Genomic DNA, 10,000 nt, shown 5'->3' on the forward strand with positions numbered 1-10,000 from the left:
TGATCTTCATGTTAAACCTTGTTTTCTTTGAAAACGAAAGGTATTGAAATAAAAGGTCGAATTATATATGTAAAACCATTTCCATAATACATACAGACTTTAAAAAAGAAACAAAAAACAAGAAACACTCGTGGTATGCGGTATTGTGCGGATATCTTGTGGTATGACACTCGCTTTCGTATCAGAAGCTCCTGAGTTCTGGCCTCGCTCGGCGCATAGTTGAGCCCTTGGAAAAGGCGATTTACTTCTCGGGTCTAAAATGAGTACATGGCCGTTAACAGCGTTGTCTCTGTCGGAAAAAAATTGTAATTTCCCGATATACACGATACATATTGCTGTTCACGATACATATTGCTGTTTGTCAGGGACTCCTTGTAAAAAGTTTGATCACGTTTAGTTGATATTGCTCTATATTTCATTGACCTTTTGATTGAATGGACCGTATTCTTATTGGTTGAAATTCTGTTGTTGTCCTCGTCGTCGTGGTCGTTATGTGTAGTTTTTTTGTTGTTTTTGTTTGGTTTTGTTTTTAATCTGGAATTCATAAGCTCTTGAATTTCCGGTCTTATCGCAAACGTCATACATTGCCGTAGAAAAAGTCACAAAATAACACGTTTTAAAATTATTAGTCAGAAAACTCTTTCTTAAATTATGGGTCAATTAAAATGACCTTCACCTTTCTAAATCTCTCAAACCTGAAACTTCATTGAAGTCCTGGGTTTGATTGGCGAGGTTCATTTTAATTGATCGGCATTTGAAGGACGAGTTAACAATTTTAACACTTTTTTTCTTCAGAGTACGGCAGTGAAAGACCGGTAACCTAATGTCTATTTGAAAGAAAATGTATTTTTTGAGCTTTTAATTTTATATTTGAGCTGAAGATACACACAAAGGTTATTGCACTTTAAACCCGGAATTGGATATTAATGGAACGAATAGTTCGTGGGTTTTTTTCAATTAATATTTCAATTAAATTTCTTTCTTTTCTCTTTCCTTTTTTTTTTTTTTTTTTTGTCTTTTTTTTTTTTTTTTTGTCTTTTTTGTTGGATTCATATTTCAATCATTTTTATCATCCGTTTAGAGTTTTTCCATTGCTTTAAAGGCTTCAGGCTACGATCGTTGTCTCGGTTTCATGGGGAATGAATGGGAACAATGATAATGGGTTTCGTATAGAAAATAAATTAAATGAATGGTATTGAAATAAACAACAACAACAACAACAACAAAAGGAAACAAAAAGACATAACAATGCTTAGAATATAATTTGACACAAGACTTTCCAGCACGCAATGCGCACTCCAAACCCGTTACAGCGAAAATTCTTATCACGGGATCCTTTTTTGCTGCTGTGAAAGTCAAGATATCGAATTATATAGTTGTCTCCTTTGATTTCGATTTACAGATCTAAGACGACGTGCAAACATTTGCAGGTCTGTTAATCGAACGCAGTTACGGGCTTGATTTTAAATTGTTGTAACGGGTATTTATTATTTTTTAATTATTTAATTTATTTATTCATTTATTTATTTATTTCACTCAAAGCCAACTGATCCAATTGACCTGTATGGAATGCTAATTTAAACGAAGACGACTTTGTATACTTCTGCTTGGATTTGTTTATGAAATAATGTCCTCTTTCAATGGTATATTTTATCACAATGGAAAATAAATTTGACACAGACTTAAACTTAGAAAATTGGCTCGCATGATCAGTTGGCCTGAGGCACCATTATGTCGAGAGTAAGAGAACTTTTCTGGAATGAATTATTTATCCCTTTAACTTCAATATTGTAAAATTTTGGTCATTGTAGTTGTTGTTCGTGGTGGTGTTACGTGATTTTACAAGAAATCTCTTCCTTTTCGGGGAGAAAAGGAGAGATAAATAGCATGCGATTAGCAGAATCTCATTTCAGAAAGATGGTCACAGTGGTGTGACAGCGATGGAATCTGTCAAACACGCAACACCTGACGACTCGAGTTTCTAACCATTAGTTTGACATCGATAGCGGAACTCCAAATAGACTCTTAAAATATCGACGGGACTTAGAATTTTGAGATTTGGAATTCAGATGTTTTTGTAGTTGACAGAAGGATTCGTTATCAAACATGGCAGATAGTTGAATGGACATTGCCGCGCAATGACTTGAACTTATGCTTCTATATTGTGATCCAATGTCACGATCTGGTTTTATGTCGGGGTGAACCAGATACTAAAAATTAATATGTCTTATTTCAGGAATATTATTTGAATTGAAATGTCTTATGGAGAAGAATTATTACAGTCTCTTTAAAATTGATTTTTTTTTTAATGCAATCCAGCCGATATTTTTAAAAAATAAAATATTCCTAATCTTGTCCCACCCGATTTAACACCGAATAGAGGCTCTATGTGATATTTTAACCAACCTATACGTGGGAAGAAAATACGCATTTATTAGTCATCCCATCTCTCGGGAGACGGTCCGTGGAGGATTGGCTGATAGAGGCTGGTCTAACCTGGAATAACATCGGTGTCCATGCAGCCGACAGATAGAAATGGAAGTCCTTGGTTGATTCTCGTCCGCGAGGACGAGAGACGCATGCGCACAACCGTTGTCTCTCTAATAACTTTTCCGCCGGCGACGTCACAGACTGTGGGTGACGTCCAATCAAGGGACGCTACTCTTCCGCTAATCTCATTCCCTATAGCTCGGCGAGCAAGTAGGTATCCATCAGGTGACCTCTGGTAGCCCATCGTACAAGAGTCTTGATATCAGGCTGGATCACCAAGATCTTATATTATAGATGTTGTTGGGCTGGATACTATGTGGAAGCAGGCTGGGGTTTTTTTTTTGTCTTTTTTTTTTTTTTTTTTTTTTTTTTTTTTTTTGTTTTTGGGGGGGGGGGGGGGTTCTGCTAAAAAAAAAATTCTTTCTATCTGGCCCTGTTTCATACCATCCTTTTTTCAGACACTGGTGATGAATAGAAATAGTTTACTTATATATCGATGGGTTAAGACTCCATCTAGTCGGAAGGCTGTATTCATTTCATCATCCCCCAAGAGACCCACATTGTCCGGCGTAGTCCGTTGGGGTTCCTGTATTTTTAATACCTGTTTAGCTTCTTGTTCAAAGGAAAAACGAGATGCCGACAGCGATGCTCGAACTTAGGTCGTCTGGTTTTACATGGTATGCTTTATCCGCTCTGCCTTGCGTAACTTTATATAGGAAAGGCTGTAACCTAAAGGTCCTTTTTGACAATTCGACACAATAACATCAATATTTAAACATTAGTTTTCATCAGTTTCTATGGATCGGTCGTTACTTTACTTCATCAATTGTTTCTCTTCGCTTCCTTTGAGTGAGTTCAGAGACGCCATGAAGACAGCTGTAGTCAAAAATCCATTTTTGATTGTAATGCTAATATTGCTATTCCCTTGTTATTTTAAGGTGGTAGGAGGTCTAATTTGATGATTAACACCAAAAAAAAAGCCAAAAAAAAAAATAAATTTTTAGACATAGTGAGACTAAATAGGCTAAAAATAGACCAAAAATCCCAAAATTTCTTACACAGTGATGCCAAAACTCCGGTTTCACCGGAAAAAACTCCGGTCTGGAGCAAAAAATTCCGGGCTCCGGGCAACTTCCGTCAAATTCCGGTGAGGTCAGTTTGTTCCAAGGATCCCCCCCCCCCCCCCCCCCCCTTTCAACCACCACATCATCATTACCACTAGTATTAAAACCATCATCACCACCACTACTACTGCAACCACCACCACATCATCATCACTACCACTACTAATACAACCACCACCACCACCACATCATCATCATTACCACAACTACTACTTCAACCACCACCAACACATCATCATCATCACTAACAGTACCACCATCAACATTACAACCACCACCACCTAATCATCATTACTACCACTACTACTACACCACCACCTCCACATCATCATCACTACCACTACTACTACAACCACCAGCATCACATCATCACTACCACTACTACTACATCATCATCACTACTACTACAACGACCACCACCACATCATCATTACCACTACTACTACAGCCACCACCACCACATCACTACCACTACTACTACAACCACCACCACCACATCATCACTACCACTAATACTACTACAACCACCACCACCACATCATCATCACTACCACTAATACTACTACAACCACCACCACATCATCATCATCACTACCACTACTACCACAACCACCACCACCACATCATCATCATCACTACCACTGCTACTACAACCACCACATCATCATCACCACTGCTACTACTACTACTGCTACTACTACTACCACTACTACTACCACTACTACTGCTACTACTACTACTACTACTACTACTACTACTACTAATACTACTACAACCACCACCACCACCACCACATCATCACTACCACTACTACTACAACCACCACCACCACCACATCATCACTACCACTACTACTACAACCACCACCACCACCACATCATCACTACCACCACGACTACTACCACAACCACCACATCATCATCATCACTATCACTGCTACTACAACCACCACATCATCATCACCACTACTACTGCTACTACTACTACTACTACTACTACTACTACTACTACCACTACTACTACAACTACTACTACTACTACTTCTACTAATACTACTACTGCTACTACTACTACCACTACTACTACTACTGCTGCTACTACTACTACTACTACTACTACTACTACTACTATTACTACTACTACTACTACTATAACAACAACCACTACAGCATCAGCATAATCATCATCTCATATCACTACCACTACTACTACAACCACTAGCACCACATTATCATCACGACCAGTACTACTACAACCACCACCACCACATTATCATCACTACCACGACTACTACTACAACCACCACTACCACATCATCATCACTACCATTTGTACTACAACCACCATCACCACCACATCAACATCACTACCACCACTACTACAACCACCACCACATCATTATCATCACGACCACAACTACTACAACCACTATACCACCAACCCCATATATTCATCACTACCATTTGTACTACAACCACCATCACCACCACATCAACATCACTACCACCACTACTACAACCACCACCACATCATTATCATCACGACCACAACTACTACAACCACTATACCACCACCACCATATCATCATCACTACCACTACATCTACAACATCAACCACTATCACATCTTCATCATCTCTACCACTATTACTACAACCACCAACACCACATCATCCTCACTACCATCAGTACTACAATCTCTACCATTAGGTTTTGACGCTTTACTTCATTTGAAATAAGGAAACTTTGCGGGATTGTAATTTGCAATGTGTTTATGTATCATAATATAATTCTAATCAGTTATCTATTTAGAACTATACAATATGTAAACACAATGCCAAATACCATTCGAATTCCTTTTTTTTTTGTGCGCGGAAATTCCTCTTTCGGCATTGAAATTCCTACGAGTGGTGGCTGAAACTCCTGTGAGCCAAATTTAAAGTTGGCGTCTCTGCTTACAGAATTGCAGCCAAAACCAACTAATAGATCTCTTCCAAATTTACACACAATGTTTCTTACAACAAGAGCTATACCATGACGTAAAGGTTTAGCAATAGTCCTGAAAATAAATTTTTAAGAATTTTTTTTCGATTTCGGCTGAAAATTTGGCGCGGAATTACAGTAAAAATTCGATTTAAAAATTCATAAAACTGCTCAATTTTAGTTTACCCAAAACCCCTACGTCATGGTACAAAACACATTATAAGAAAGATTCTGACCAAATTTGAAGACAATCTGATGGAAAATAATCCAGATATGAATGTTAGAAAATCAGAAAATGACGCAAAATGGAGTTTTGAGAAAACGCAAAATTTGTCTTTAATTTGATAATAAAGTTAATTTTGCAGACAAGCAAAGGAAAACATCCATCAAAATTTCAAAGTATATTCAATATAGAACAAGAAAACAGTTAAATTTTGTACATTTATCAAATTCTGAAAAAATTATGATCGATTCGCTAACCCATACCCCTAAGAAAAAAATTGCTGAAAAATTGAATGATATCAGTTTTTTACCAAAAAATTAATTTAGCGATCAAATATGCTTTATATTTATAAAATTCATCAATTAAATCTCATAAACTAATAATATGATGTATAATTTGTTGTTAAACACCCAAAAAAAAACTCAGAATTTTTAAAATAAAATTTTTAAGGGGCATTATAGGCTAAAATTAGACGTAAAACCCTAAAATTTCTAACATAGATGCACCAAAAACTAGCATATAAATTTCTTTCAAATTTAAACACAATGTTTCTCACATAAATAGCTATATCGTGATGGAAGAATTTATCAATAGTCTGGAAAATAAAATTTTTAGAATTTTTATTTGATTTTGCCTGAAAATTTGGCGCGTATCGACAGAAAAAAATGAATTTAAAAATTTATAAAATTGCTAAATATTAATTTACCCCCAAAAACTTCCATCATGATGTAAAAGACATCATAGAAAAGATTCTGAATAAATTTGAAGATGATCTAAAGGAAAATGGCTAAGATAGGATTGCTAGAAAATCAGAAAATGACATAAATCGGAAAATTGAGAAAGCGCAAACGTTTTTAATAATTTGACATTGAAACTGATTTTGCAGGCAAGTAAAAGAAATGATCCATCAAACTTTCAAAATATGACCATTATAGGACAAGAAAAAAAGAAAACTTTATAATTTAATCTAAGTCTAAAAAATTTATAATCGATTCGCTAACGCATACCCCTAAAAAAAAACAAAAAAACTATAAAATTCAATTTTTTCCGTATTCAGAGATAAAATAATTTTGAGGTCAAATATGATTTATATCTTATGAATTCATTATTGTAATCACAAAAACTAATTATTTACTGTATACAATAGATTATAAAGAGATTTCTAGATATATTAAAAAGTCTCGAAATATGATTTCGTAAAATATGATATGGCGCGCTACCCTCATTTTTCAATGCTGCTTGAGAGACAAGTCATATAAAATTAGATATCTAGTCAATTTTAACTGCAAAATCAATTCTATTTTAGACAATAAAACAGCTAAATGATGCAAATAGATATAGCTCAGAATAAAAAGCAATTTGCTTTCCCAAACCCCTTGGAAATAAATTCCTTTCGCCTCAATGCAGGAAAAATCAACACCACTTGTTTGCCACCGCTTTTTTAGTACCGTAGTTCCACAAAGAGGGTTGATTTTGCTCTGGTTGGTAAAAAAAAAAGAGATATTTCATTAGCAATTTTTGGAAATACATTATAAGTCATTGACATAAAATGCATCTGTCAAAGAAAGACCAATAAATAAAATGGTCATCATTCACACCAACACAGTTGAAATTTCATTGTTTTTACATCCACAGAACAGAACTCTTGGCGACAAACAATTTTCTGTTATTAAGTTAATATATTCAATAGTAATTCATTTCAAATGATGTTTTATCATTTTCATTTAGAAAAATGAGTATTTACTTTATTGATCATTAATCAAAAATGTAAAGGCGCTATGGAGATTTGGAAACATTACTAACCAGTGTCAAAAAGTACATGCAGACACTCTGCTGTGCTGGCCCAGATGATGGTTTGCTGGTTGATCAGTTTGCCACAGGAGGGCCTCAACACACCTTTCCAGAATAGCCCTTGAGCCAGCATCTTTATTTATTGTCAGGACACCAGTACAGTCAACTGAATTCTTTCATGTTAGCTGTCGATGAAAACAAAAAATTAAATTAAATTCACTGCAGTGAAAATGGCACATATGCCAATGCCATTGCTAAAGTTTAAAACAACAACAACAACAATATAATAATAATAATAATAATAATAATAATAATAATAATAATAATAATAAAATAATAATAATAATAATAATAAAATAAATAATTTGGAAAAAAAAAAATTATCTAACATTGTCATTATCAGTATCCTAGACATTTCAAAACTACTAAAACTGCTACACTACAGACCTTATCATTATCTATCATAGATATTTACTCTCTCTTTCTCTCCCTCTATATCACTATCTCTCGAACATAACATTCCAAACCCAATTTTCCGATATAAATCCCCCCCCCCCCCCCCCCCCCCTCCAAAGAAAAAAAATTGAAAAGTGTGGACGATGTATGCAGTATCAGCCAAAATAAAGATAATTACAATAACTGAATGAAAAGTATTTTTTTTAAAAGGGTCCTGATCCTGAGACTGAGAATGTCTTTTCTTCTTGTGAGTCGCACGAACTTCACGAACCCTCTTGACAGTGACAGTCTTGATCTTGACAAATTTGGAAACATATTGACTGGGAATCGAACCTTGAAACATCTGATCAGGTCTAGGTTTTATCGCCTGACATGGAGGGCTGATTTTGTTTGGGGAGGGGGGGGGGAGTAGTATTTTATTATTGTTTGGCCCTGTTATTTTTCATAAAATAAAGTTAACTTGCGATAACAACGAGTGTGTCAGCTGATGCACAGTCGAACAAACACACAATCTCACAAGGCATGTTTAGTTATAAAAATAAGCAATAAATTAAAATGTGGTGTATTTCTTATGCTTACCTTGTAAAGTGAGTATTCTGTGACTTGAATAGAGTGAAGAATACCAAAGTTCATCAAAATCAACTTGTAATGCGATGAGTGAGGTCCGAAAGCGAATGAATTCATAATATTGTAAACAAAGGCAGGGACAGTCAGGGAGCGGCCATTGACGCTATCGTGGTGCATTGTGGGTCACTATTGCCACGTTCGAGGATAAATTTAGATCGGAATCATGTTTTGTTACTAAATTTAGACGCACCGTGACCTGATCTCTCAAATCAACCAATGAGAGCTCGTGACATTGTATAAATGGTATTCACCATTTGACCTTGTGATAATTCATGTTTTTTAATTCAGAAAAGTGAGTGGAGCAGGCACTTATGTTGGTAACAACAAGATATGAAGTGAATAGAAAAGTGCCAGAAGACAATAGAGAATAAAAATTTTTCGCGGCGGTGGTGGGGTTTGAACCTGCGACCTTATTGGTACGACAACTCCGCCTGGCAGGTGAGAGCGTGGCTCTACCGTGTGAGCTATCCACGAACACAAAAATATTCGTTTCAAACTCAAAGTCATTACTAGATCCCTCTCTCACCCACTTCTTGAGACCGCCGATTCGTTCGTACACCACCATCGCGAATAATTTTGACCAGCAGTTAAGCTTAATAGCCAATATTCTCAACACAAACATATAACATAGAAACGATTGAGACATTGAGTATGCTCCGGTGTATGGGGTGAATTTTTTAATTCAGAAAAGTGAGTGGAGCAGGCACTTATGTTGGTAACAACAAGATATGAAGTGAATAGAAAAGTGCCAGAAGACAATAGAGAATAAAAATTTTTCGCGGCGGTGGTGGGGTTTGAACCTGCGACCTTATTGGTACGACAACTCCGCCTGGCAGGTGAGAGCGTGGCTCTACCGTGTGAGCTATCCACGAACACAAAAATATTCGTTTCAAACTCAAAGTCATTACTAGATCCCTCTCTCACCCACTTCTTGAGACCGACGATTCGTTCGTACACCACCATCACGAATAATTTTGACCAGCAGTTAAGCTTAATAGCCAATATTCTCAACACAAACATATAACATAGAAACGATTGAGACATTGAGTATGCTCCGGTGTATGGGGTGAATTTTTTAATTCAGAAAAGTGAGTGGAGCAGGCACTTATGTTGGTAACAACAAGATATGAAGTGAATAGAAAAGTGCCAGAAGACAATAGAGAATAAAAATTTTTCGCGGCGGTGGTGGGGTTTGAACCTGCGACCTTATTGGTACGACAACTCCGCCTGGCAGGTGAGAGCGTGGCTCTACCGTGTGAGCTATCCACGAACACAAAAATATTCGTTTCAAACTCAAAGTCATTACT

The 10,000-nt window shown here is 36.2% G+C and overlaps 1 protein-coding gene and 1 long non-coding RNA gene across 6 annotated transcripts in view; one reads left to right on the top strand and one right to left on the bottom strand.

Moving 5' to 3' along the window:
- The window catches only part of LOC144967556 (cleavage and polyadenylation specificity factor subunit 2-like), a 402,879-nt gene that overhangs the window by 233,128 nt on the left and 159,751 nt on the right, over positions 1–10,000 (top strand). The gene's annotated exons all lie outside the window — the stretch shown is intronic.
- Positions 5,602–8,878, bottom strand: LOC144967553 (uncharacterized). Of its 3 annotated transcripts, none has more exons than XR_013644413.1 (3): positions 8,690–8,878; positions 7,623–7,795; positions 5,602–7,297 (listed from the first exon to the last, which is right to left on the bottom strand). It is a non-coding gene; the product is annotated as an uncharacterized LOC144967553 (long non-coding RNA). The 3 variants fall into 3 exon arrangements; XR_013644412.1 differs by having other exon boundaries at positions 8,646–8,877; XR_013644411.1 differs by lacking the exon at positions 8,690–8,878 and having other exon boundaries at positions 7,623–7,878.

This window comes from Berghia stephanieae, chromosome 1 (genome assembly GCF_034508935.2).
Source record: "Berghia stephanieae isolate SIO BIC M18660-M18661 chromosome 1, UCSD_Bste_1.3, whole genome shotgun sequence".
Classification (NCBI taxonomy): Eukaryota; Metazoa; Mollusca; class Gastropoda; order Nudibranchia; family Aeolidiidae; genus Berghia; species Berghia stephanieae.